Source organism: Amblyomma maculatum, chromosome 6 (assembly GCF_055883805.1).
Source record: "Amblyomma maculatum isolate TAMU_Amacu chromosome 6, ASM5588380v1, whole genome shotgun sequence".
Classification (NCBI taxonomy): Eukaryota; Metazoa; Arthropoda; class Arachnida; order Ixodida; family Ixodidae; genus Amblyomma; species Amblyomma maculatum.
Window position 1 is genome coordinate 146,652,509 of NC_139349.1, and position 9,396 is coordinate 146,661,904.

Genomic DNA, 9,396 nt, shown 5'->3' on the forward strand with positions numbered 1-9,396 from the left:
TTTTTTTGTGGAATCTTGAGAACATGTATGTATATTAGGCCCCTCCCTAGATAATGCTCTCACCGCACAGTGGCTCTGTGGAAACGTGTCAGCCACTGTGCGGTAGGTGGTCAGTTATGGCTGCCGGTGGACTGCGCGGCCCTCCTGTAGCTTCGTGCGTGCAAACGTACAGAGCACAAAAGGTGTGGTCAGAGGCGTTCTCTGTGCCAAGGGTCTAACCCAAGCAGAGGGCAAAATGCTTAACGTTGTTAGAGCGCAATCCATGCCTTTTGTTTTGTTTTTGAAATCTCACTGTCATCCGCGTTCGAAAAGGATGCGTCCAGGTTGGTACATTTAATATGACTGGTCTGATTATAGATGCTTTGTTTATTTGTGGAATCTTGAGACCATGTATGTATACTAGGTCCCTCACTAGATAATGCTCTCACCGCACAGTGGCTGTGCGAAAACATATCAGCCACTGTGCGGTAGGTGGCCAGTTATGGCTGCCGGTGGACTGCGCGATCCTCTTCTAGCTTCCTGCGTGCAAACGTACTGGGCACAAAAGATAGGGTCAGAGGCGCTCTCTGTGCCAAGGGTCTAACCCAAGCAGAGGGAAAAATGCTTACCGTTATTAGAGCGCAATCCAGGCCTTCTTTTGATTTTGAAATCTCAATGTCATCCACATCTGAAAAGGATGCGTCCAGGTTGGTACATTTAATATGGCTGGTCTGATTAGAGATCTTTTGTTTATTTTTGGAATCTTGAGACCATGTATGTATACTAGGTCCCTCACTAGATAATGCTCTCACCGCGCAGTGGCTATGTGAAAACGTTTCAGCCAATTTGGAGTAGGTGGTCAGTTATGGCTGCCGGTGGACTGCGCTGCCCTCTTGTAGCTTCCTGCGTGCAAACGTACGGGGCACAAAAGGCAGGGTCTGAGGCGCTCCATGAGCCAAGGGTCTAACTCAAGCAGAGGACTAAATGCACAAAGATTGTTCAGCGGAATCCAGGCCTTCTTTTGTTTCTGAAATCTCATTGTCATCCCAGGTCTGAAAAGGATGCTGAGAGGTTAGTACATTTAATATGGCTGGTCTAATTAGAGATGCTTTGTTTTTTTGTGGAATCTTGAGAACATGTATGTATATTAGGTCCCTCACTAGATAATGCTCTCACCGCACAGTGGCTCTGTGGAAACGTGTCAGCCACTGTGCGGTAGGTGGTCAGTTATGGCTGCCGGTGGACTGCGCGACCCTCCTGTAGCTTCGTGCGTGCAAACGTACGGAGCACAAAAGGTGGGGTCAGAGGCGTTCTCTGTGCCAAGGGTCTAACCCAAGCAGAGGGCAAAATGCTTAACGTTGTTAGAGCGCAATCCATGCCTTCTTTTGTTTTTGAAATCTCAATGTCATCCACGTCTGAAAAGGATGCGTCCAGGTTGGTACATTTAATATGACTGGTCTGATTATAGATGCGTTGTTTATTTGTGGAATCTTGAGACCATGTATGTATACTAGGTCCCTCACTAGATAATGCTCTCACCGCACAGTGGCTGTGCGAAAACATATCAGCCACTGTGCGGTAGGTGGCCAGTTATGGCTGCCGGTGGACTGCGCGAACCTCTTGTAGCTTCCTGCGTGCAAAAGTACTGGGCACAAAAGATAGGGTCAGAGGCGCTCTCTGTGCCAAGGGTCTAACCCAAACAGAGGGCAAAATACTTAACGTTGTTAGAGCGCAATCCAGGCCTTCTTTTGTTTTTGAAATCTCAATGTCATCCACGTCTGAAAAGGATGCTGAGAGGTTGGTACATTTATTATGGCTGGTCTGATAGAGATGCTTTGTTTAGTTGTGGAATCGTGACATCATGTATGTATATTATGTCCCTCACAATATAATGCCCTCACCGCACACTGGCTGTGTTGAAACGTATCAGCCACTGTGCGGTAGGTGGCCAGTTATGGCTGCCGGTGGACTGCGCGACTCTCTTGTAGCTTCCTGCGTGCAAACGTACGGGGCACAAAAGGTGGTGTCAGCGGCGCTCTCTGTGCCAAGCGTCTAACTCAAGCAGAGGGAAAATGCACGAAGATGTTCCAGCGGAATCCAGGCCTTCTTTTGTTTTTTAAATCACAATGTCATCCACGTCTGAAAAGGATGCTCAGAGGTTAGTACATCTAATATGGCTGGTTTGATTAGAGATGCTTTGTTTATTTGTGGAATCTTGAGACCATGTATGTATATTAGGTCCCTCACTAGATAATGCTCTCACCGCACAGTGGCTGTGTGGAAACGTGTCAGCCACTGTGCGGTAGGTGGTCAGTTATGGCTGCCGGTGGACTGCGCGACCCTCCTGTAACTTTGTGCGTGCAAACGTACGGGGCACAAAAGGTGGAGTCAGAGGCGTTTTCTTTGCCAAGGGTCTAACCCATGCAGAGGGCAAAATGCTTAACGTTGTTAGAGCGCAATCCATGCCTTTTGTTTTGTTTTTGAAATCTCACTGTCATCCGCGTTCGAAAATAATGCGTCCAGGTTGGTACATTTAATATGGCTGGTCTGATTAGAGATGATTTGTTTATTTGTGGAATCCTGAGACCATGTATGTATATTAGGTCCCTCACTAGATAATGCTCTCACCGCACAGTGGCTGTGTGGAAACGTGTCAGCTACTGTGCGGTAGGTGGTCAGTCATGGCTGCCGGTGGACTGCGCGACCCTCTTGTAGCTTCCTGCGTGCAAACATACGGGGCACAAAAGGCAGGGTCAGAGGCGCTCTCTGTGCCAAGGGTAGAACTAAAGCAGAGGGAAAAATGCACAAAGATGTTCCAGCGGAATCCAGGCCTCCTTTTGGTTTTGAAATCTCAATGTCATCCACGTCTGAAAAGGATGCTGAGAGGTTGGTACATTTAATATGGCTGGTCTGATTAGAGATGCTTTGTTTAGTTGCGGAATCTTGAGACCATGTATGTATATTATATCCCTCACAAGATAATGCTCTCACCGCACAGTGGCTGTGCGAAAACATATCAGCCACTGTGCGGTAGGTGGTCAGTTATGGCTGCCGGTGGACTGCGCGACCCTCTTGTAGCTTCCTGCGTGCAAACATACGGGGCACAAAAGGCAGGGTCAGAGGCGCTCTCTGTGCAAAGGGTAGAACTAAAGCAGAGGGAAAAATGCACAAAGATGTTCCAGCGGAATCCAGGCCTCCTTTTGTTTTTGAAATCTCAATGTCATCCACGTCTGAAAAGGATGCTGAGAGGTTGGTACATTTAATATGGCTGGTCTGATTAGAGATGCTTTGTTTAGTTGCGGAATCTTGAGACCATGTATGTATATTATATCCCTCACAAGATAATGCTCTCACCGCACAGTGGCTGTGCGAAAACATATCAGCCACTGTGCGGTAGGTGGTCAGTTATGGCTGCCGGTGGACTGCGCGAACCTCTTGTAGCTTCCTGCGTGCAAACGTACTGGGCACAAAAGATAGGGTCAGAGGCGCTCTCTGTGCTAAGGGTCTAATCCAAGCAGAGGGCAAAATGCTTAACGTTATTAGAGCGCAATCCAAGCCTTCTTTTGTTTTTGAAATCTCAATGTCATCCACATCTGAAAAGGATGCGTCCAGGTTGGTACATTTAATATGGCTGGTCTGATTAGAGATGTTTTGTTTATTTTTGGAATCTTGAGACCATGTATGTATACTAGGTCCCTCACTAGATAATGCTCTCACCGCGCAGTGGCTGTGTGAAAACGTTTCAGCCAATTTGGAGTAGGTTTTCAGTTATGGCTGCCGGTGGACTGCGCGGCCCTCTTGTAGCTTCCTGCGTGCAAACGTACGGGGCACAAAAGGCAGGGTCTGAGGCGCTCCATGAGCCAAGGGTCTAACTCAAGCAGAGGGCTAAATGCACAAAGATTGTTCAGCGGAATCCAGGCCTTCTTTTGCTTTTGAAATCTCAATGTCATCCCAGGTCTGAAAAGGATGCTGAGAGGTTAGTACATTTAATATGGCTGGTCTAATTAAAGATGCTTTGTTTTTTTGTGGAATCTTGAGAACATGTATGTATATTAGGCCCCTCCCTAGATAATGCTCTCACCGCACAGTGGCTCTGTGGAAACGTGTCAGCCACTGTGCGGTAGGTGGTCAGTTATGGCTGCCGGTGGACTCCGCGGCCCTCCTGTAGCTTCGTGCGTGCAAACGTACAGAGCACAAAAGGTGGGGTCAGAGGCGTTCTCTGTGCCAAGGGTCTAACCCAAGCAGAGGGCAAAATGCTTAACGTTGTTAGAGCGCAATCCATGCCTTTTGTTTTGTTTTTGAAATCTCACTGTCATCCGCGTTCGAAAAGGATGCGTCCAGGTTGGTACATTTAATATGACTGGTCTGATTATAGATGCTTTGTTTATTTGTGGAATCTTGAGACCATGTATGTATACTAGGTTCCTCACTAGATAATGCTCTCACCGCACAGTGGCTGTGCGAAAACATATCAGCCACTGTGCGGTAGGTGGCCAGTTATGGCTGCCGGTGGACTGCGCGATCCTCTTCTAGCTTCCTGCGTGCAAACGTACTGGGCACAAAAGATAGGGTCAGTGGCGCTCTCTGTGCCAAGGGTCTAACCCAAGCAGAGGGCAAAATACTTAACGTTGTTAGAGCGCAATCCAGGCCTTCTTTTGTTTTTTAAATCTCAATGTCATCCACGTCTGAAAAGGATGCTGAGAGGTTGGTACATTTATTATGGCTGGTCTGATTAGAGATGCTTTGTTTAGTTGTGGAATCGTGAGATCATGTATGTATAATATGTCCCTCACAAGATAATGCCCTCACCGCACACTGGCTGTGTTGAAACGTATCAGCCACTGTGCGGTAGGTGGCCAGTTATGGCTGCCGGTGGACTGCGCGACTCTCTTGTAGCTTCCTGCGTGCAAACGTACGGGGCACAAAAGGTGGTGTCCGCGGCGCTCTCTGTGCCAAGCGCCTAACTCAAGCAGAGGGCAAAATGCACGAAGATGTTCCAGCGGAATCCAGGCCTTCTTTTGTTTTTTTAAATCACAATGTCATCCACGTCTGAAAAGGATGCTCAGAGGTTAGTACATCTAATATGGCTGGTTTGATTAGAGATGCTTTGTTTATTTGTGGAATCTTGAGACCATGTATGTATATTAGGTCCCTCATTAGATAATGCTCTCACCGCACAGTGGCTGTGTGGAAACGTGTCAGCCACTGTGTGGTAGGTGGTCAGTTATGGCTGCCGGTGGACTGCGCGACCCTCCTGTAACTTTGTGCGTGCAAACGTACGGGGCACAAAAGGTGGAGTCAGAGGCGTTCTCTTTGCCAAGGGTCTAACCCAAGCAGAGGGCAAAATGCTTAACGTTGTTAGAGCGCAATCCATGCCTTTTGTTTTGTTTTTGAAATCTCACTGTCATCCGCGTTCGAAAATAATGCGTCCAGGTTGGTACATTTAATATGGCTGGTCTGATTAGAGATGATTTGTTTATTTTTGGAATCTTGAGACCATGTATGTATACTAGGTCCCTCACTAGATAATGCTCTCAACGCACAGTGGCTGCGTGAAAACGTTTCAGACACTGTGCGGTAGGTGGTCAGTTATGGCTGCCGGTGGACTGCGCGACCCTCTTGTAGCTTCCTGCGTGCAAACGTACGGGGCACAAAAGACAAGGTCAGAGGCGCTCTCTGTGCCAAAGGTATAACTAAAGCAGATGGCAAAATGCACAAAGATGTTCCAGCGGAATCCAGGCCTCCTTTTGTTTTTGAAATCTCAATGTCATCCACGTCTGAAAAGGATGCTGAGAGGTTGGTACATTTAATATGGCTGGTCTGATTAGAGATGCTTTGTTTAGTTGCGGAATCTTAAGACCATGTATGTATATTATATCCCTCACAAGATAATGCCCTCATCGCACACTGGCTGTGTTGAAACGTATCAGCCACTGTGCGGTAGGTGGTCAGTTATGGCTGCCGTTGGACTGCGCGACTCTCTTGTAGCTTCCTGCGTGCAAACGTACGGGGCACAAAAGGTGGGGTCAGAGGCGCTCTCTGTGCAAAGGGTCTAACCCAAGCAGAGGGCAAAATGCCTAAAGTTGTTAGAGCGCAATCCATGCCTTTTGTTTTGTTTTTGAAATCTCAATGTGATCCACATCTGAAAAGGATGCGTCCAGGTTGGTACATCTAATATGGCTGGTCTGATTAGAGATGTTTTTTTTATTTTTGGAATCTTGAGACCATGTATGTATATTATATCCCTCACAAGATAATGCCCTCACCGCACACTGGCTGTGTTGAAACGTATCAGCCACTGTGCGGTAGGTGGTCAGTTATGGCTGCCGGTGGACTGCGCGAACCTCTTGTAGCTTCCTGCGTGCAAACGTACTGGGCACAAAAGATAGGGTCAGAGGCGCTCTCTGTGCCAAGGGTCTAACCCAAGCAGAGGGCAAAATGCTTAACGTTATTAGAGCGCAATCCAAGCCTTCTTTTGTTTTTGAAATCTCAATGTCATCCACATCTGAAAAGGATGCGGCCAGGTTGGTACATTTAATATGGCTGGTCTGATTAGAGATGTTTTCTTTATTTTTGGAATCTTGAGACCATGTATGTATACTAGGTCCCTCACTAGATAATGCTCTCACCGCGCAGTGGCTGTGTGAAAACGTTTCAGCCAATTTTGAGTAGGTTTTCAGTTATGGCTGCCGGTGGACTGCGCGGCCCTCTTGTAGCTTCCTGCGTGCAAACGTACGGGGCACAAAAGGCAGGGTCTGAGGCGCTCCATGAGCCAAGGGTCTAACTCAAGCAGAGGGCAAAATGCTTAACGTTGTTAGAGCGCAATCCATGCCTTTTGTTTTGTTTTTGAAATCTCTCTGTCATCCGCGTTCGAAAAGGATGCGTCCAGGTTGGTACATTTAATATGACTGGTCTGATTATAGATGCTTTGTTTATTTGAGGAATCTTGAGACCATGTATGTATACTCGGTCCACACTAGATAATGCTCTCACCGCACATTGGCTGTGCGAAAACATATCAGCCACTGTGCATTAGGTGGCCAGTTATGGCTGCCGATGGACTGCGCGAACCTCTTGTAGCTTCCTGCGTGCAAACGTACTGGGCACAAAAGAAAGGGTCAGAGGCGCTCTCTGTACCAAGGGTCTAACCCAAGCAGAGGGCAATATGCTTAACGTTGTTAGAGCGCAATCCAGGCCTTCTTTTGTTTTTTGAAATCTCAATGTCATCCACGTCTGAAAAGGATGCTGAGAGGTTGGTACATTTAATATGGCTGGTCTGATTAGAGATGCTTTGTTTAGCTGTGTAATCTTGCCATCATGTATGTATATTATGTCCCTCACAAGATAATGCCCTCACCGCACACTGGCTGTGTTGAAACGTATCAGCCACTCTGCGGTAGGAGGACAGTTCTGGCTGCCGGTGGACTGCGCGACTCTCTTGTAGCTTCCTGGGTGCAAACGTACGGGGCACAAAAGATGGTGTCAGAGGCGCTCTCTGTGCCAAGCATCTAACTCAAGCAGAGGGCAAAATGCACGAAGATGTTCCAGCGGATTCCAGGCCTTCTTTTGTTTTTGAAATCACAATGTCATCCACGTCTGAAAAGGATGCTCAGAGGTTAGTACATCTAATATGGCTGGTTTGATTAGAGATGCTTTGTTTATTTGTGCATTCTTGAGACCATGTATGTATATTAGGTCCCTCACTAGATAATGCTATCACCGCACACTCGCTGTGTGGAAACGTGTCACCCACTGTGCGGTAGGTGATCAGTTATGGCTGCCGGTGGACTGCGCGACCCTCCAGTAGCTTCCTGCGTGCAAACGTACGGGGCACAAAAGACAGGGTCAGAGGCGCTCTCTGTGCCAAGGGTATAACTCAAGCAGAGGGCAAAATGCACAAAGATGTTACAGCGGAATCCAGGCCTCCTTTTGTTTTTGAAATGTCAATGTCATCCACGTCTGAAAAGGATGTTCAGAGGTTAGTACATCTAATATGGCTGGTTTGATTAGAGATGCTTTGTTTAGTTGCGGAATCTTGAGACCATGTATGTATATTATATCCCTCACAAGATAATGCCCTCACCGCACACTGGCTGTGTTGAAACGTATCAGCCACTGTGCGGTAGGTGGTCAGTTATGGCTGTCGTTGGACTGCGCCACTCTCTTGTAGCTTCCTGCGTGCGAACGTACGGGGCACAAAAGGTGGGGTCAGAGGCGCTCTCTGTGCAAACGGTCTAACCCAAGCAGAGGGCAAAATGCCTAAAGATGTTAGAGCGCAATCCATGCCTTTTGTTTTGTTTTTGAAATATCACTGTCATCCGCGTTCGAAAAGGATGCGTCCAGATTGGTACATTTAATATGGCTGGTCTGATTATAGATGCTTTGTTTATTTTTGGAATCTTGAGACCATGTATGTATACTTGGTTCCTCACTAGATAATGCTCTCACCGCACAGTGGCTGTGCGAAAACATATCAGCCACTGTGCGGTAGGTGGTCAGTTATGACTGCCGGTGGACTGCGCGAACCTCTTGTAGCTTCCTGCGTGCAAACGTACTGGGCACAAAAGATAGGGTCAGAGGCGCTCTCTGTGCCAAGGGTCTAACCCAAGCAGAGGGCAAAATGCTTAACGTTGTTAGAGCGCAATCCAGGCCTTCTTTTGTTTTTGAAATCTCAATGTCATCCACATCTGAAAAGGATGCGTCCCGGTTGGTACATTTAATATGGCTGGTCTGATTAGAGATGTTTTGTTTATTTTGGAATCTTGAGACCATGTATGTATACTAGGTCCCTCACTAGATAATGCTCTCACAGCGCAGTGGCTGTGTGAAAACGTTTCAGCCACTGTGCGGTAGGTGGTCAGTTATGGCTGCCGGTGGACTGCGCGACCCTCCTGTAGCTTCGTGCGCGCAAACGTACGGGGCACAAAAGGCAGGGTCAGAGGCGCTCTCTGTGCCAAGGGAATAACTCAAGCAGAGGGCAAAATGCACAAAAATGTTCCAGTGGAATCCAGGCCTCCTTTTGTTTATGAAATCTCAATGTCATCCACGTCTGAAAAGGATGCTGAGAGGTTGGTACATTTATTATGCATGTTTCTGATTAGAGATGCTTTGTTTAGTTGCGGAATCTTGAGACCATGTATGTATATTATGTCCCTCACAAGATAATGCCCTCACCGCACACTGGCTGTGTTGAAACGTATCAGCCACTGTGCGGTAGGTGGCCAGTTATGGCTGCCGGTGGACTGCGCGACTCTCTTGTAGCTTCCTGGGTGCAAACGTACGGGGCACAAAAGGTGGTGTCAGAGGCGCTCTCTGTGCCAAGCGTCTAACTCAAGCAGAGGGCAAAGCGCACGAAGATGTTCCAGCGGAATCCAGGCCTTCTTTTGTTTTTGAAATCACAATGTCATCCACGTCTGA